Raw genomic sequence first — 21,574 nt, forward strand, 5'->3', positions numbered from 1 at the left:
GTGAAGTCATCATGTTTTGAATATTACTGGTGTTTACAAATATTTATAATTCCTTTTGGGTTTCATTTTCTACCGGAAAGAAAACTTTACGAACAATCAATTCAATATTTCGCAGTACGGACCTGTGCAAAGTTTATAAAATAATTGTTCTCTTCCACTTCCGAGACCACTTTTCTCTAAATTTTATCAAAACATTTCCAGAAAACTAGATTTGAAGAAAAATTTTACCTACATGAAATCATACACTGGAAACATATTAACGGGAAATGAAAAAAAGCTGAGATTTTCTTTGTCTTGGGGTAACTGAAAATGAAAATCTTCCGTCACGATCCAAAGACGAATTCATGGGCCCCCTAGGGTAACACACTGAATTTCTTTAAAGGGCATAGTGTTTAACATAATTTTTTTAATATTGTATTAATATCTGGGGGTTAGCATTGTATTTATTCCAAAGTGGCTTAATTGGTTGCGTATTAATTAGGTTAATTACTGTAGAGCCTATAAAATAATGAAATGAACATAATAAAAGTTTTATAAATTAACCAGTTTTGAGCGTTAAGTTAGAAATTTTTATAAAAATTTTTAAATGAAGTAAAGTTTTTTAGCATCTTATATCATGGTCAGAATTCCATTTTGCTTGGTTTTTGAAGATCGCATTATAGTATACGTCCAGCATCTCGCCTTAAGTGGCCAGCAATAAACAATACGTTGTTCAATAGTTAATTTATCTTAGTGGTTAGAAATTTCTTTCCCCAAGTATAGTTTACGCTCATATTAGCAGAATTAGTGAAGTCATCATGTTTTGAATATTACTGGTGTTTACAAATATTTATAATTCCTTTTGGGTTTCATTTTCTACCGGAAAGAAAACTTTACGAACAATCAATTCAATATTTCGCAGTACGGACCTGTGCAAAGTTTATAAAATAATTGTTCTCTTCCACTTCCGAGACCACTTTTCTCTAAATTTTATCAAAAAATTTCCAGAAAACTAGATTTGAAGAAAAATTTCGTTTTGTTTCGAAAGTTCACAACTTCATTCTTACCATAAGAATCATACCTTTCATATTTCTCCTTGGATATATTATAATTTCACAATATATGTAGTACCTGATTTTATATTTTTCAATTGTTCGTTTACGTAAAATATATGTACACAGTTATACGGACGTGTTTTCATTCATTCGCACTTATTCACGATTTAAGTACCTGATTTAACATTTTTCATTTCACTATTCTTTTAGCGAAAAAAAAAGGAGAATATTTTCTCTTATGTATTATGATTAATTGTCTATTGAACCCATTATAGTACCCATTCATTGAAGCTATGGTTTTTAATTGGAACAAATCAGTTTTGCTTTTCTGGCATTCATACAAACTTTTTAACTACAGTTCACGTAACTTTGAACAATAAGAAATATACACGGATAACTTTGCTTATTTTTTCTGCTCTTATTTAGATTTAAACATTTATGCAATGCTAACGGTCTCTAGCATTGGTAGACTGATAAAAATCTCTGACAGATTTTGTTTTATGAAATGATTTTATAATTTATCATTTTTATATCATAAAAATAACTAGCTAACTAAACAATTAAAAACTATGCATAACATTACATAAGTACATAAAATCTAAATACAATCCAATGAACACGGATATATACAAAAATTTAGTTCTATCGCACAATTTTGAATTTCTTATTAAAAATTTAGCAAAAGACATGGGCTAAATATTTTCTGTAAAATGCTGATAAAAATAGATACAGTAACATAGTTAAAACCAAAATAAAACAAAAGTGAGTAATATTCTTTGTTTTGAACTTTGTAAAAGTTTTCGCTGATTCTTGCATTGATAAACCGCATGCTTATGCATTTTAAGGATAAGGGGAAAGACAGTTCATCGGAAAGACTTCAGAAGAATACAAAATCCAATGAATTAATCAAAAAATAAGCGACACTATTACTATCTAAAAAATTATCTAAATAAATATTTTGCTTCCCGCTGATTATTAGAAGCTCAAGAAAAGGTATAGGTTTACAAGTTCGCTTTTTAACGATAAATTTAAACTCTGCCTTAACATAAACACTAATCTAACCTTCTTAGACTGCGGGGCAATTTACCGTCCTGGGTTTAACTTTCAGCCTCAGAGCACAAATTAATTACAATAATGTAAAACAAAATAATTATTTGCACTTCAAATAATTCAAACTGTTTGCAACAGAATGTTTTAAATTTAAATCCTAACAACCTGCCTTCTCAAACCTTCTATTTCTCATGGAGTTTAAATCAAAGACAACTTTAGCTCGCTTTACAGTATTGAAAAGAATCTAAAACAAAGAATTTCATCACGGTATGCTTTAGTTATCAACCCTTTCTTTCAGCGTAAATTCTCGCTCTTATTTAAAATCACTTTATTTACATTTACATTTTCTGGTGAAGTAGGTGAAACAGTACATGAATAGGAAAGATTTGAACGAAGTATCATTTCCATTCAAATGAAACCTTATAAATTCTTCGAAACTAGTAGTATTTATAAAGTTGTATTTGTAAACTAGAAGTTTTTTTAAGATTGCAGAACAACCTTCGAAATTCTCTGTTTACGTTATCATTTGTGATAAGATATGGTGTTTCAAGTATAACCTCCAATTCAAACGCTAGCGTAAATTGCAAAAATATCTACGAATTTCAGAAAGAATGCGAAAAAAATAATAATAATTTGTTAGTTTAAAGGGACTTGAGTCCCGAAGGACTATTACTTTCGTTTTGGCATTTTGCGTCGGACGGATAAATGTCGGTTCACTTTTCAAACTGTTGCCATAAAATGTTAGAGTCCTGCATTATATTTGAAGAAATTAAATAATGAAAATCTGCGTAAATGTATGTATATTTCTCACATTGTCATAAAATAACGGTACATAGAGTCATCGAATTTTGAATAACGTAATCCTCCAACGAATATGAGCATTTTTATCTCCAGCGCGTGAGTCTCTGTATCGGAAATTCTAAAGATATGCTCGTTTTAAAACTATTTTGCGATATTGCTGTTGCACTGGATCTTATGGTTTAAGTGCGAGGAACATGATATTTAATAAAGAAAGGTAACACACAAAATGTTAAAAAACGCCCCTTTGGACGTAATTTAAAATCTGAAACATTTCAGATTTTGTTTTTTTTCTTTTAAAATGTGTTTTTTATCACGAATTGCATTCATAAAGTGAATCTTTGAAAAGAAGATTTTAAGGTAAAGGAATGTTTGAATTAAATCTGAACAGGGAAAGCTAAGACCATGCTTGTTGCAAAAGCGGTCCATCTAACCAATCCATTGAATATCATAAATTAAATAACTCTTATATATAATTGATATTCGTAGAATTTAACTTCATGCGACAGTTTTATTCATCGGACATTATTTTTCTTTGCCATTTTCCCAAAATGATAATGATGACAAAATGAATAGGCAATTGAATATACTCAATTCAAATAATTTATGAAGACGAAGATTTGGGAAGTCATCCTTAAAAATCTATTCTTACTTTAGTTCAGGCCCACCAGCGATCAAGTGGTAAGGTTACTGAACCCTGATAGCTCGGTCCAGGATTGAATTCTGGCAAAGGAGCTGGCTTCATAAACGTATTCGTGTATCGTGTATACGAACCAGTTTTCCTTAGAAGTTCCTCAATGAAGGCATCTCTCCGCTTAGGCGGATAGCCCTCGAGTGCTTTGACGCAATGAATAAACCAAACCAACCTACTTTAGTTCGTGACACCTTAGCCTTGTATTGATTCAAAAATAGCATATTTTGAATGAAAATTTTAATTTCTAGCATAAAAAATAATTACATATTGCGCTTAGTTCTGTATTCTGATACAAAACAATCCGGGTAATCTCTTTAAAACTATGTGCTTAAAACATTTAAGAAGACGAAACAGTTCGTCTATCTCGCTACGAATGTTAATAAAAAAGCCCATTTCCTTAAACTCTTCCCTTAATGACATGGGAAAATTTCCCATTTCCGTCCTAAAAATCTTTCCCGTGATTACTGCCGTGTGATTTATGAATAGGCAACTGCATATCGTGAGTTTTTAAATGTAGTACGTAAAGGAACTGCTTTTCTTGAGAAATGTTCTCTTTCGCTCGTCTTATTCTTTCTCATTTTGGTGTTTATACGTATTACGCAAAATGCGAATGAGCGGTACTCGCATTTTGTTAAATCGAACCTTGATGTTCTTTCCCGAAACGTTTCATCAAATGACGCCCTTTGTAGAATGATGTAGGAGAGGAATAGTTTATGATGATTTCATTTTTGAAATTTTGGGAGTTTGGACTCTGGATAGAAAATTTCATAGCTGAGTGTTTTCAGTTTGAGGGAAATCAGAAAACGTGTTCAAGAATATCATACAGCTATTCTGATGGCTTTCTAAAAGCTCAGATGATGGGCAAAGAATACATCAAATTTTTGTTTGTAGCATAATATTCTACGTTGGAAAAATTGTACATTGTTTCAAATTTATACGTGGGGGTGAAGTGCAATCTTTACTAAATACATTTATAATAATTAAAATATTTTTTTAAAAACTTCCTAAAACGTTTCCTTGAATTTTAAAACTGCGGGGCATAAATTAAGAATTAAATTTGATTATATGAAAAAATGTTTTCAGTATTTTTTGTTACCGTTACAAATCCACTGATACTAACAGCTTAATATACGGTTCTACAGCATATGATACTATATCATATATAGTATCATATGCTGTAGAACCGTATATATATTGTTCCTATGTAGCATATATTATATACATAAAATAATGTATATAATATATTTTATTGTATACGTTATTATTTCATACGTATAATGCAGTTCAAATACTACACTGTATATATTATATCATTACATTTGCACATATCATAAATATACGATATCACTTTGTAGTATACTACACAATGGTAGAAGTGTTTAATCTCTAATAATCAGTAAAATTCTAAAATTTGGATCTTTTTTCGCAAATTTTAAAACGTAATTGCAGTAAAATTAGACTGTTATATATTTCTTTTATATTTTAGTCATTAGGTTATTTTGAAACAGGGGACGAGAAAATAAGCAATGGCGTTCCCGAGACTCAAACCTGGACCTCTCGAGTATGCGTGGAGTGTGCTGCCGTTGCACCGCGAAGGCATGCAGAAAGGAGGGAGAAAATACCTCATAAAAATTAATTCAAGTACTGCAATAGATGTATTGATCTATAGATCTGTAATGATTGTAGATCGAGCACTCCTGTTACCTTAACTACTTTATATTATACACTTTAGGTGCAGATTTTGATTTACTTGAACATTATCATGTGCATTAAAAATGAAACTTAATGTTAAAAGTAAAATTTTAAATCAAAGTACAGAGTCTACATGTTTTTCCTTTTGATTTTATTTAATGGATAAAGAGTTCGATTTATTCGATGATGGTGAGGGCTTTTATTTTCATTTAAAAGGAAACGCGAACCGTTTATGAAAATTTCTTCTGGTTTATATTTTAGCCAAATGAATTGTTTTCTATCGACGTTTCAAAGCAAAAGAAAAGCTGTTGATTTAGAAGTCAAACAACAAAAATCAACGTTATATGTTCAAATTTTCACAGAACCAGATTCGATGGTTTTACCGAACCATCATCCTCAGCTACAAAAGCGCAAATGAACGGTGTGTGGTGGTGTGGTGTATTTAATTATGGCAAAGCACACTAGGGCTATCTGCCTAAGGGGGAGGGATGCCTTCGTGGAGGACTTTCTAAGGGAAACTGGCTCGTATACACGTTACACATGGGGAAAACCACGAAAACACCCATACAGCCAGCCCGTTCGCAGGATTCGAACCTCGGACCGAACTACCAGTGTTCAGCGACTTTACCGCTCAGCCGCTGGAGGGCTGCAAATGAACGAGATAAGTGTGTGTGTGTGTGTGATTATGGCAAAGCCTCGAGGGCTATCTGCCTAAGAGGAGGGATGCCTTCGTGGAGGACTTTCTAAGGGAAACTGGCTCGTATACACGTTACACATGGGGAAAACCACGAAAACGCCCATGCAGCCAGCCCGTTCGCGGGATTCGAACCTCGTACCGAACTACCAGTGTTCAGCGACTTTACCGCTCGGCCGCTGGTGGGCTGAACGAGATAAGATATAGTGATTAAATAAGGTAAGATAAGAAAGACTGGACAGGAGTTAAGCTACTGCCACCATCTGTTGATAAAAGGAGAACTAAAACATAGTTTCTTTAAAGGCTGAAGGCGAAGATGGCTTGGAATTAGAGTCATTAATCAGAAAAGAAAGATTTTTTAAAATTTGAAATGCCTTTAGAAAATCTAATTCACGAATGTAAGATGTTTTTTGAATAATTTTGGCTGCAGAAAAATTGAAAGTGAGATTTTCGCACCAACAATGCTGGGCAACAGAAGACTTCTGTGTTTCCTTTTTTCTAACATATGCCTCATGTTCCTTAAAGCAAAATTTTAAGGCTCTCTTATTGCGCTTAGTTATCTTAGTTTGACCAATGTCAATTAAACCACACTGGCAAGGAATTCTGTAAATACTCCAGGAATTCATATCCGGAGTGGGATCCTAGAGTATGGAACTCGGAATTTTATTGATGGGAGAATAAACGACCAGGAAGTTAAATTTCTGTAAAATACGTGCAATTTTATAGCTAATTGATGAAAAGAAGGAAATGACAACAGAACTCTTATAATCTCCTAAAACAAGAGTGTGCCTTTTGGTGTGTTGAGATGAGAATTTTTTAACTGCTTGATTAGTAATGTTGGGTGAAAAGCCCTTGTCAATAGCTATTGCTTTTAAATAATTTAGTTTTTCATCAAGAGACAGTTTGGAGAAGCAAACTTGAAGTTCACGGAAAACTTAGGAATAAAATGAAGAAAGGTTTGTTTAGTGGGATGACATGATTTGAAGTGTGGTGGAAGTCAAACCGATGAAGGTTTACAGTAAACCGTAGTACTGAAATTGGATGTCTTACGTGTGACCAGAATCTGGGGAAACGGAAGAGAGTTGCATGTCTCAAGTTCAAAAATTTAAAATATAACGCTGATTTTTGTTTTTTGACTTCTGTTCGTCGTGTATTAATTAAGAAAAAAGCTTTCAAGCTCATTGCATAAAAAGATATGGAAATTAGACTCGTGAAACTGGATAACCTCGAATTTCTAAGAAATATATATAGACCCTACAAAAAAATCGATCTTATTGATTCAATGCAATTCGTTGTAAGGACAACTATTTGTCATCATAGAAAAGTTTCAATACTTTTTTGCTTATATAACTTAGATATGAAGAAGTATTTTTCCTTACAAAACATCAGTTTTTCAGTACATTTATATATTTCATGCTGAAAATATTTATATTCCAGTACACATATTAGATGCTTTTCTTAAATGGGAAAAACAATACTGTGCCTTTTTCTTTGTTATCTTCCTTTCACAAAAATTACGAATTTCTCTGAAACAGCACTTTTAAGCGAGATTTCCCTTTTGATTCCGCTTTTCAATTTAAACCACCAGAACACGTTAAAGGCGTAAAATTTTTAAAGAAGCATTATATTGGATATTTATTTCTCATTTAGGGGCTCTAGGGAAAGACTCGGTGTCAGCCAAGTTTCTCATAAGAAACCCTAACGGCTAACGAGACGCTACACCAGTCTTATTAACCAATTTATAGCTCCCAAGACGGCTGTTTCCGCTTGTCTCGTTCGAATCTGCGGACAAGAATGAGTTTCTATAGCAACGCTGCTTCAATGCTATATTGTTCATCAAGGATTCTACGTCCAATTGAATGAGTTACCTTTGCCAATGCTTGCGTTAATGCACTTCTTGTCTTCGTTCGCAGAGTGAAGAAATATTTGTTGCCACTGTAGGAAAGTAAATAAAAGTCATTTCTTCGTAAATTTTCAAAAAAAGAGAATAGGAGCACATTTCTGTTTTAAAGTGGAATATTTTACGCCATTTTGATTTAATGCGGTTTAAGGAAAAGGCAAAATAAAATACTCAGTAAAAAACTAAAAATGAAACAAAACAGAGATACAAACTTTTTAAAAGCTTATTCTGCGATTCGCAGAAAAATTTAACTTACGGGATATTATTTAATTTGTTCTTTTCCAGTGTGCGCATTCTATTCCTGCGTGAATTCCTTTTTTTATATCTTATGAAGATTTACTTTGTTTTCTATCCATGCATGCTTCTTTTGTTATTTGGGAAATTGACTTTAAACGTCGAAAGTAAATTATCTGAAATTGAGCAAAGGTTTAGACTCTTTTTACTTCCTTGTACGAAGTAAAGGAAGTGTTGTAATCGGAAAAAATTTCGGGTACCATATTTCAAGGAAAATATCCATTTTAACCGTTCCAGAATCCATTTCCACCATTTGTGTGACATCTGTACATACGAACAGGATAAGGGATTCTTTTTCCCAAAATGGATTTCAAAAGGGATTCCTTCGTCACGTCTGTACATGCGTATTTATGTAAGTATGAACTTAACATAACTCAAAAGTGATTAGCTGTGTTTCGTCTTTAGTCGAGCAATAAGGCTAAGCCAAACCGGCAATTCAAGTCTGGTCAAATATTTCCGTGAATAGAAGGGATTATGAACCAATGCTGATATTCAGAGAACTTATTCCTATTAAGCATTTTAGCCAATTCAATTTTGAGTGAAAATCAATTTCTGCAGTAAATTTCGATAATGCTCGAGTAACCGTCCCCCGACACCCTCGTGTTTATGCATTTGAGTTCAATATTATTTGTAAAAATTAAACATTGGAAATTGTCATTATGAAATAGAATTCAAAGTAGTTGAAATAAACATTAGAAAATTATAAAATATAAGATAAATAATGCAAACTTTGTAAAAACAAATAAAAAATAATATAAAAATAAAAAATATAATAAGAAAAGTGAAGGTACATGAAGATATAAAGGCCAGAAAAAGTATTAATTAACTTACGTTCTTTCTAGTGGGGAGTGGGCAAAGTGTTCTCTTCGCGTCTGACTCAGAAGTGTAGTATTTCCGGAAATTCTTAGCGGCAGCGGGGGCTGTGAATTATATCAGTCGGTAAGACTTGGGTGAAGTAATTTATGGTAGTGGGTGGGACTCGTAATTCTTGAGGGATTTATTCTGTGGAGTTCTTATTTGAGTGAAACCGTGTGAATGGAAATTAATTAATTTCTGGCTAATTGTCGTGTCGAAACGATTAAGATTTTAAGAAAGGAAAAAAGGAATTTTCATTGTCAAAGAGCTATTTGAAAGACTAAAGATTATGAAATAGGCCCATTTTTTTAGTAACAGCTTTTTACAATATATACAACTGAGTAATTACACTATATACAAATCCTTCAACTGATAGTCATCCAACTTATACCGCCTTCTCAGGTTTAGGAACAAATTATCATATCCCTATCAGTTAAATGATTTAGAGTGAGTATTTAACGCCTGCTCTTTTAAGGCAATTGTTAATAAATTGATCGGGTATTAGATATTTTTGAGAATTTTAATAAGGAGCAAAATTTCACGTTGTAGATCTATTGTATATGTGCAGATATTTTTAATTCGTTGTATTTGATTTATTATTGTATTGCTAATTACTTTTTTTGATATGTTGGAATTCCAATTTATTAATTTTTTAGTATTGATATTGAAGTTTCTTGTTTTGTCAAAAAGTAAAATTTTTTTGTAGTTAATGATTTGAAGATCTAGATAGTTTATGCTATATTGTAAATTATTAGTTTTATTAAGTGTAGGACAATTTGGATAAATTTCGGAGTGTTCAATTTTACTAAAATTATTAATTGTAATAAGGTCATCAATATATCTGTAAGTGTGCTTGTAGTAATTTAACTCTTGTGGTTGTAGATTTTTTTGGAAGTTAAATTCTTGACGCAAATATTCATGTTCTGACAGTTTTAAATAAGAAAAAAATTGTAGACGAATAAAGAAATTTAACTTTTAAATGGGGTCCCTCGGTTCCTATACTTATATTTGGGAACTTTTATACTCATTATGAAAAATAAAATAATAAGTAGTTGGACTCCCGCACAAAAATTGACCGAGATTTTTAATTTCAAAATTTGCAGTTTCTGATGCCTTTTCAACTTGCCTAGAGGGATCAGTAAATTAAGTTAGAATAATTCGTAGAAATAAGTTCAAATGAAGTGAAAAAAATGTGTATAATTTAATAGGCGATAATAAGTCATGTGTTGGCCACATCCGATTTTTAATATTAGAGCACCTACTTTAAATCATGTTCTGAAACTTTCGGTTTCTTTGGTTTGAAGTACGTGGGGGGGGCATTATATGATAAAACACAAGATCAAATTTCTGGTTTTCAAATAGTTTACAACACCTTTTGTAAAATGAGTGCGAACCAAACCTAGAGAAAATAAGATGACTTCACTTTGCTGTTGTCGTTTAAGAAAGCAAAAATCAACCTTTTTTTAATTATCATGTATGAGGCCATTTACAGTTCTCTGAACAATATTGGTTTGATTTAACATCTCTTTCTGTCCATGGTATGTCATACCGTTAATTCTTTTATGAAATTTCCTGTAGACTGTACTCTGAAGTGTATAGCTAAACAGCTAGAAAATTCTGAATCATAATACTCATTACACTACTCAGATTAGGATCAAAATAAGATATGATTCATCATCTTTGATAATCTTTCTCCGATTTTGGGATAAAAACAATTATTTATAAAATTTAATGTTTCCCTTGAATATCTTGACATTTTTCACATTGGAGACTTTATTGCGGCATAAGGCTTTAAACTTGTCTTCAAGCTGACGAATAGTAAGGTACAGTTCTACATGAGCAGTTTGATTTATATATTGTTGCGTACGTACGGAATCGTAATAGATTAAATTCACAAGTCCGACAATAGATTAATAAAAAAGTGTGTTTTTGTCAAAAGAAAGATTTCAGAACTCTGGAATTTTCCCCAGAGATATTCGTTCAAGTGTTCACAGTATCACATAATATAATCAGTATTACACAACAAACTACTAAGAACGTTTAAAAAAAAGCAATGCAAAGCGCATCTGAAGAGAAAGCTAATCCGATCTCACGCTAAACTCGCAACAATAACAACAGCAGCTAACTAAACAACTGAGAGCAGATGACATGAAATCACATGACTTTTAATGCCGTGACTAGTTCGCTCATTTGCCAGCTGTGTCTCGGTTCAATTGAAATAATTGTGGCGTAAGGGTGCTGACAGTAAAACAATCATGACAAAAAATTACATTAGAGGATTACATCGTACATTAGAAATGTGAAAGTTTAAACTTCAAGTCCTTCAAACATGTCCACAAGACACAGAGCAAGTTGCTTTTCGTATTATGATTTCAACTTTTTAAATTGAGCAGCGAAGTTAGGAAATTTGCTGATAACGTCCTGCAAAGATTTTCAGAATAGTTCCAATGGAAGAATCAGTCACAGGAATGGTTTCGCTCACTGAGAGTGGAGCACTCTTTACCGTGATTTCTTGCTTGACTTAGAAGCATTTTTAACAGTTTCGTTAGCTCGTTCGGAACTGGCTTAACTTCTCAGAATTTTGTACGTAATTTAGGATTAAATTCACAATTCCTTGAACGGGCAACGTGACTTACAACTTTGTTTACAAGAACCCAAGTCGGGTTTTCCTCTTTTGGGAGATCGCAAGTGTAGATCAAATTATTTTTCCCGCACTTCAAGCTTCTAGGCTTATTGTTACAAAATAATTGTCCATGGCCATGTCCAAACCTTTGGCAACGGAAGCACATAACAGAGCTGCGATTTGTTCTATATCTTCGCATTTTAACCTTAAGAAGCAGAGTAAACTTCTTCTTATAAATACTGCGACCTGAATCATTTCGAGTAAGCGCCACGAAGAAAACTGGAAGCTTGACTTCATTTCCTTGAGTTTCTCATTTAAGAAACTTTGATGATAGGAAAACCTTCCGCAAAAATTTCATTCTTGATACCATCGTCATCAGAATCCTCAGAAAGTCCTCTGATTGTAACTTTAAGGGGAGCATCTTTCTTTGGTGTGAAGGTACTGAATTGTATTTCTTTCTTCAGAAAGTTAGTAAAGGCGCATTCCCTGTTGGTAGCAGAGTCAAAAATAATAGTAATCTTATCTCTTGTTAATACACCAATGTAGCTAGCTGCATTGTAGTTGGAGAATAAGCTTCGGACTTCTTTCCAGGTTACCTCTGGTCTCGGGCAGATGATCGGAGGCACACTTTCCTTGCTAGGATCAACCACAGTGTTGATAACTTCTGATTGGCTGTCTTCAGAGGTTAACTTCCGATTGGCTGTCAACTTAAGGACAAGGTTCAACATTGCAATCTATTTCTATCTCAGTAGAGGGAACTGCATCTAAGGTTTCAAATTGATTTTTCGTGGAAATATCTGCAACTACACTCGTAGAGGAAGCTTTCATTTCGGTCACGATGTTCTTCCCTGCAGAGGAAATACTGGGAGAAATCGGCTGCCGGTTTTGGCATCGGTTAGCGACGATAGATGTTTATGTGCAACATACACAGTGCGTGTACAAAGTTTTAGGGCTAGTTTCGTGTAAAATCAAAAGTGAAGAATTCAACATTCTTACTTTATGATCTTCAGTATACAATCATTCTGAATGCACAAGGTGAATCTGAATAAGTGGGCAAAACTTTAGGGGATGATAGAAGGTAACTGTAAGAGCAATATTCGTCATACAATGTATGGTCGGAAAGGATAGCGGTAAGAAGTTAAAGGGTAGCTTTCCACTGTCACATTTAAAGAATTAACACAACAATCAGAGGAGATACTTCAGGCAGCATTTTATTAACAGAACAAGCTCATAGAAATTGCTCAAAAGACCTTCCACAGCTGTAATGAAGGCTTCACACCTGCGGAATAAAATTTTACTCACATTTGCGAAGACACCAGGCATTTTCAGATTATCACCGGCAACAGAGCGAGATCCATATTTCTTTCAATGGATTCCATATTTCTTTTTCTCGATGCAGTGTTTCAATGGGGCACTCTAAGATTAGGCTTTATATGGCTCCACAAGAAAAAGGCCAAACATGAGAGAGCCGGTGATCTTAGTGGCCGAGCTGTGGGACCACCTCGACCGATCGATCGCCCTGAAAATTTTGTGGCTCGTATAACCATCAATCCCCTCAGTAATCTAAGGTAGAAAATGCCGTTGGGTGAGAGGACAGATATTTTATACATTTTATGCCGAATATTGCTTGTATAGCTGCCTTCTGTTAACCCCTAAGGTTTGCCCACTTATTCAGATTCACCCTGTAAACAACGCTCGATATGTGCGTATAGCGGCTTGGTTCCTGTATAGAACTCACATTTTAGAATGCTATTTTAATCTCTCCTTAAAGTTTTTTTTAACATTTTTAGTGTTGTTAAAATAATAATATTTGAGTTAAGATTTAATTTACGGAAACGTCTAGACAATAAAGAGGATGGTTAAGAATTATGGTATAAGCCCTTTGCTTGAAACTGCTTCACGAGAATGAAAATATACGATGCCGCATTATCAGGAAGCAAAAATCAGTGATATGATTAAAGGTTTTCAAGTGTAACACTTTGAGGTTTCTTAAGAAATCTTTCCGTGATGTCTATAAAGTATTGTGTTCACCGGAAAAAATTCTTTGCGAGTTACCCTTTTCCAATAAAAATTTTACTACAGCAGTATTTATTGCATATTAATTTTCTTAACAAAAACAAAATTAATTTTAAACAGTTATAACAACATAATAATTTTAAACAAAATAAAAAAAATGGCTGAAAGGTTTCAGGTTTTAACTTCTCCCAAAAGCGTTTGTTAAGGTTTTTTACTCTCTCACTGAGCTCGCAGTCCACTAGTCTGCTGTTGCGATCACTCCTGATAACCAATTTTGTTTTGTTTTTTACTTCCTTGTACGAAGTAAAAAGGAAGTATTGTAATCGCAAAAAGTTTCAGTCATCATATTTCAACGCAAATATCCATTTTTACCGCATTCGAATGCAGTTTTTTTGCCTGGCATCTGTAAGTAAGGACAGAATAAAGGGCTCTTTCCCCCCCAAAAAATGTAAAACTAATTTAAAAGGAATTCTGAGGAGAAGTTTTCGTCGCGTCTGTGCGTACGTACACACGTATGTATCTCACATAACTCAAAAACGAGTAGCCTCAGAATGTTGAAATTTTGTATATAGGACTGCTATAACATGTAGATGTGTACCTCGTATTTTGGTTGCAATCGGCGGCACCAAAAGTATATAATATAAAAGTATATATATATCCACTCTGTTACTTGGCTCAGTGATCTCAGTTTCTTTATTCTTATATGTTTGTAAATTGTGCATTTTTATCTTTAAAAAAATGATTGAATTATGCTCTTCTTATCTTACGGTTAAGGTTACCTTTAGTAAATCTGTATGCAATATTTTTGAATTATCAACAATTTAAAAGTTGTTTAAGTGCCGCTAAGCCTAATAATTTCTGCCATGTCGGCCATTGCTCGTTTACATTTGAAACAGCAGAATAGTAGATTTGTTGCCAATCTAGAGAAGTAAGCTACGCAATAACACAGATAACGCCTTCTTTTATTATTGAAAATAAAATCGTGCTTAATCCCTTCTGGAATTTATTCTACTAAATAAGTGTTTAAGATTTACTTCATAATTTTCAATACAGACATAAATTTAATAAAATTAATACATTTCAATGCAGACACATTTTGAGTTTTTATGTACTTTTGCCTTGTCGCGAAGTGAGAACTGAATTAATTGAATGAAAAATACTAAATAATCTGTAAAAACTGTTTCTTTTCTCTCTCTCTATTTTTTTTTTTTTTTTTTTTTGTTCTTTGCTTAATTTCTTTTATACATCGTTTTAGATTTATTATAGTATTTGGATAGAACATGTGACAACGATTAGATAATTCTTAAGATGATATAAATTTTGTGCATTCTGAATTAAAAAATGATTGAAATGTAGCGCTATTAAGTGAACCTAGGGACAGAGTGTCACTATAGTAAACAAATATAGTGAATTTTAAGGAGTACATTTATTCTATTGTGGTTTATGCGTTATCGATAAAGTAGATTTAATTCAATTCAATAAGTTTAAATGAAGTGCCAGAAAAAAAGGCGTATAATTTAATACTCCGTACAAGAAATCATGTGGTGCACACATAAGATTTTTTAGCTTTATCATTAAGCATCGTTTTCTTCGCATTTACATTGTATATAACTCAACAGCAAAATCACAATTCTCGATACAGTGTTAAGTGTTCGCAAACATTACCTACTTTTTTTTTTTTGTCTTTTCTTAGTTCATCGTATGAATGTTCAGCTTTCTTAGTAAGGTGGCTTACAAAATTTTGTTGTCCTTTTATTATTTACATTTTGTTTGCTAACTTTATTTATTAAATATCACGTTCTTCGTATTTAAGACATATAAAATTCAATTCAACAGCAAAATCACAAAAAATTATAAACAAAATTTAGAATTTTCGCCAGACAGTCTCGGGGGGGGGAGGTGGAGATAAAAGTGTTTTATTCCCTACAGAGTTGCCGCTGATCGCTTTCTAAACTTTGCTTTTGTTAATAAAAATATTCATTAAAGTTTTGTAAAATATGAAAGAAATAACAAAAAATTTATATCGTCATTCCATGAAAATATTGAATATTTTAATTAGATAGATCATGAATTAAATGCATTTTTAATATTTACATAAATCCTATTCAAAACTAAGAAATGAATATTCTTAAGAACTGTATTTATTGTTTTCAAATAGTTTAATTTGTTAATCCACAACAGACAGATTCAGTTTGGAAGATAAATTACCTTACATTTTGCCGAATGGCAACAAACTCGAATGAAAAGTAAAACTACGCATCTATAATGATTTTACGTAAAATTCTCTTCTACCCTAATTGTCCTACAGAAGAATGTTTCCTGATGAAAAATTTTCATTGTCCCAAAAGCATTGTCCTTTTGGGACAATTAGATTAATTATTATACAATAATTAATTTTAAACAATTAAATTATAAATACTCGACTTTCTTTCCTTAATTTAATTAATATAAATAAAACACAGAATTTCGAAATAGCTTAACAGTTAGCAATAATTTTATAGCAGAACTATATTATATATGGCGTTAAAGACATTTTCTGTAAATTTAGTTATTCTGAAAATTTTAATAAAATTTTTACTATAGGAAATGTTAAAATAGTAGCATGAAATACTTTCAGTTTCTAGACGGACTCCCTTTATGCACAGACAAGAAATTTAAAACCGTGGTTAGATAATTAAATTTTATTAAAATCTTCCAAAGTTAAAATAATAATACTCTTTTCATGTATTAAAAGAAATTTTATGAAATTTTGAAAGAAAATTACTTGCCATGAATGCAATTTATGCATTTGTTTGTTAACATAATAAAGCGCATGTAAAGGAAATATTTTTCATCAGAGCTAGAAGCAAGATAACACATTTTAAAGTTATTAAAATGTCTTCTATTTATAAAGATTAATAGGCATAAAACAGGCCATTACGACATTTACTGCTTTGTTAGTGAAAAAAGTGAAAAGAACCAAATATTCGGTAGAAACGTTATTAATTCATTCCACAGATAATGGCGGCACGTTGGTAAAATAAAGAGGAAAAGCAGTTTTTGCCCAAAAGATATATTAACGTAAAATGTGAGTATGAGATAACTTCCTGTTATCTCATACAGGTTATGAGGTAATTTAAATTCTTTTCACTCAGCGTTTTGAGAAATCCTTTTTCCAATTCCTTTTCTTAATTTTAATAAATCTAAAATGATTAGAATTTAAAAAAAATTAAACTTTTAATATTTAAAATCAGCTAAATTATTTTCTGCTAAAACAATTTAATGGTTAAAAATAATTAACACGCTCGTTGAATAAATCATTAGGTTTGTAAGGATCCTAAGTTTTACTAACGTTTATTTTTATTTTAAAACTGTACTATCACTTTTTATTTTCTACTTCCGGCCAGAATTAAATGCTTTAACTTGTTTATGCAAATTTTCTTGCTAACGCCCAAGTATTTAAGTTGTGGCCTTTTGCCAAGAGTTAGAGAGAGAAGGAGATTTGGGAAGCGAGCCGCTTGCCACTGCAGTCTTACGAGTTTTCACTCGGTTGCTGTTTGCCTTTAAGGCCAGAGGTTTAGCCCCCTTGATATTTGAAAACGTATTGTAGTTTCAGAAGCTCAGCATTCTACATACGTACCCTTTCAAATAAAGGCCAGTCTTAGTGCTAGGCATTTGTATACTAATTCAAAGTTAGCTTTTAGTTAGAGTTTTAGTTAGTAGTTTTATATTTTTACGTTCAGACCACAAGTGGTTGTTCTCTGTTTCCCGAAGTTCAGGAGTACCTGTAAAGTAATAGAGAATAAAGGGTTTAGCTGCTTTCTGCTTGTGCCCTTTCTGCTTGTGTCGTCTATTCCACGCAATCTGGAACAGAGCTTTAGTAAGTTCCCTGTTCTTATTCAGGATACAGTATGCTCCCGAAGCAAGTGAAAAGAAATACATCTCTTGACAGACTTTCAATGGTTAGATAGTGGAAAACGTCAACAGTGCCCACATCGAGTTTAGAAACTTTGATATTTCCTTCTCTAGCTAGACTTGTTCGCCGCTTACGCCACAATGGCATGCACATGAGGATGAGATAATTCCTTACAGTCTTACTTACATAACAAAACGATTATATCTCAGTGGAAGTGCATAATATAAGCAAATAGCGTAGTCAAACTAGCAGCCACATATTCGAATTCATAAATGCATTGAACTCATCTTGAAGACTACCATCTGTGTTTCTAGACAACGTCTTTCTCATGTGCAGATGGTCTCGTTAGAGAGATCATGATCAATATCCATGTCATCTTATTAGAGACGGTCACCATAAAAGAATTCACTGTACTCAGCAGCCGAAATAACGTTTTCCGAGGACCGACACAAGCTATTTGCGCATTTTTAAAATCAGTGAAACAGTAAATGAACAGAAGAAAATTACCCAAACAATGTATTCTGTAATTAGTACATAAAATGCAATATATAAATGAATAACTAGAAACACAACATAACATTAAAACGATACACAAAAGTTTAAAAAAAGTCTAATAGACACAAATAGTTATAAAATATTCTAACAATACTAATCCCAAATGTCATCTAGAAGTTAAAGTTCTTCAAAGGCAAATGGTGCTTTTAACATTGTAGAGAAGAGGGATTAGACAGTGTAGATGAAAGATGAAAAATGAGTAACGCCTTCGCCGGGAATCGAACCACGGACCTCTGGAATACGCCCCCAGCGTGCATACCACCCCACCCCGAAGGCATGCCAAGAAGGCGGGAGAAATACCTTATATACTCCCCCTTTTAAAGAGCAACTGGAGTTTTTAGGGAACCCAATCCCCAAATCCTGGGTGTAGAGAATCATCATCTAACACCCTTTTAGTTCTGGAGCCATTAGGTATTTTTAGAAGCACGCAAGATGAAAAATATGCAACGCCTTCGCCGGGAATCGAACCACGGTGAACCACCCAGCGTGCAGACCACCGCGCCACGAAGGCAGGAGAAATACCTTATAACATGTTCAAGTTTTAACCATAACGGTAAAGGAATGGTGCCCACATCCTCCGTCACTAAACTAAACTAAACTAACATGTTCAAATGAATTAAATGTTTTTTAATGCATTAGATTAATTTAAGTACATTATTAACAAATGTACAAAACATAAATAATAGAAAAACTAGAATGACGAGAAGATTAAAAGAAATTTACGTATATTTCCTTATGAAATAGTAGCATTTCAAGTAGAAAATAGAGCAACTAAATAACTCAACTTCCAAGCGTACCGTCAGATTTGTTACCAAATTCTCCTAGATTGCGTAATGATAAAGCAAACTCAAGGATTAGGACTTCTTCCGTTCAAGAATAAGGACAACGAAGGTAAAATCTCCTTTATCGCTGGTCACTAGAGACCCTAAATCACGTGACTTAATCGCCCAAGGCACAAAGCAACTCATCACTTCTCAACTGCTGATGCAGATGAGAGATCGCCCAAAACAAAAGGTTCTGCTCTGAAGTTCCGCTCCCTCTCGTCTAATCATGAAGTTAGCATGTTTGTTCTAGGTGACGAGTTCCAGAATTAAAATAGCCTCTTGTTAAAGAAAAGTTCCATAAAGAGCTAGAGAAAATGAAAGAGAATGATTGCTAAGTTATTTACGTTTGACAATGTAACATACAATTTTTTTAGATTTGCATTTCTTTAATTATTTTTAATTTGCTAAAAATGAATATTTCCTACTTTATTTATCTATTTATTTTAATACAGTTCTATAACCATATTCTTAAAACATGAGTTGGACTGAATTGCATCTAATCTAACTCTCTTCAATAATAAAAAAATTTTTATTGTGATTATTTCACTTGTTTGCTCTGAAATTCTATACTATCAGAATCATTTCTTAAATAGTAACCACAAATTTACGACCAAATGTTTAAGAGATCTTAATTCTTCAATTATTGTGAAGCAAGCACTTTATGTATTATAAACTTAAATAAAAATTACTGACACATTTTTGAATGGTTAAGAGAGACTTAAAGTAACTGAAGCTAACGATCCATAAAATGATGGCAATAGCTTTTCTACTAAGTGATAAATTACCGTCTGGTATAATCAAACGTTTAACGAGTTCAAAATGTTTCACATTTCATGAGTTCAAGAAGTTTCATGTTTCCCAGACGGTATAGTGATTAGGGGAGTCTACTACGGTATCGAAGGGCCAGGGTTTGAATCCCGGAGAAGATGTGGATGTTCGTAAATGTATAGTGTCGTTGCGGCATGGCGGCACTCTAAATATGCGGCGAGCCGAAAGTCTTCTCGTACGGATTAGTGGAAGGGGAGAGGGGTGAGAGACCTCCGGATCCCCGCCCGGGGTGCTCTTTCTCAAAATTGCGGGTGGGAAATAGAAGTCCAATCTCTTTTCGGAGTAGCCTCTGGCAACCATTGTTCTATGTATTATGGACAAGACAACAACAACAACAAGAGGTTTCATGCAAATATGTTTTTGATACAAGGCTATGTTAATACACTTTGCGAAGAAACTATAACGCATTTTCTGCTTTTTTCCAGCATACCTTGGTGGTGTAACGGCAGCACACTCGGCGCGCATTCGACTGGTCCAAGTTGGAGTCCCGGGGAGAGTATTGCGCATTTCTCACACCTCTTGCTTAAAATAACCAAATGTCTCTACAGTGGAGGCCAGAACTAAAAGGTGATAGACAATAATTCATCCCCACCAGGATTTGGCGTTTAGTTCTCATACTCCCCAGGCGCCCTTTCAAAGGGGAAATATGTAAGTTATTTTCTCCTTTTTTTCCAGCATGCTTTTGTGGTGTAATGGTAGCACACTTGGCGCGCAATCGAGAGGTCCATATGCTGAAGGTTCGAGTCCTGGTAAGGATATTGCTCATTTTTCATGTCTCTTGCATCAAAATAACCCAGGGACTCTACAAAACTGTTCTCATTTTTAATACAAAATAATGTAGTAATCTTGGAATTAAGATGTCTAAGATTAGAATAAACAATACCAATTACAACAAAAAGAAGTAGGCAGTCACTGCATTCTACAAGAAATAAAATGCCAAATAGTTAAGCCGAATATAGCACGCATTTTAAAACATAAATTATAGTTTTAAAATTAATCTTTATTTTGTGTCTTAATGGTTAAGTAATAACTCGCCAGTTATTTGAAGATAATTTTTACGGTCAGCCGTTATGTTTGGTACAATAATTCTCCATTATTTTAACGTCTTAGACATTACAATATCATCAGCTATTGAAATATGTTTGCACTGTGAATGAAAATGCAAACAAATATTTTAATAAAAAATACAGAGTTTATCGTCTTCTTCCAAGATGTGCTACCGAGTGTAAGACCAGAAGTAGAAGTCTTTACAAAAATCATTTATTGTCTGAAAAATGACAGTTTGTTCCGATTCTATATTTTTATAGATTTGTTATGAGATTTATATATATATATATTTATAGATCTATATTTTTATAGATTTTTTATACTTTTACAGTTTGTTGGTTGTTATTTGTTTGTTATTAGTTGTGAGTGTAACTGTGATTACAGTTGAATGACTGGAGCAGAAAGCCATGAGGGGACCAACCTTAAAAAAGAAAAAAAAAGACCTGAAGACTTTAAGAGTTTAAAGGAAGTTTCAAAAAAGATTTTGTAATAATACTCGGTCTTTAATAAACCTGAAATCAATCCCGTTTTTTGTACATGCCATTTAAAAAAATTGATCTCCACCAGAATATGGAAAATGCATCAACATTTCCTAATAAATATCCAGTGTAAGTGATCTTTGTAAGACATTCGTAAATTCATTCAGAAATTTAAATTATACTCATTTAAAACATCCAAGCAAAGTTTCATTATATAGTACAAATAAGTTACTGTATTTTCGGAACTTCGAAAAGGACGCTATTAGACGTTGAACCTAAAACAATTAAAGGACAAA

This window comes from Stegodyphus dumicola, chromosome 1 (genome assembly GCF_044657685.1).
Source record: "Stegodyphus dumicola isolate Sdum_Otavi_A_Nest chromosome 1, ASM4465768v1".
In the NCBI taxonomy this organism is placed as follows: Eukaryota; Metazoa; Arthropoda; class Arachnida; order Araneae; family Eresidae; genus Stegodyphus; species Stegodyphus dumicola.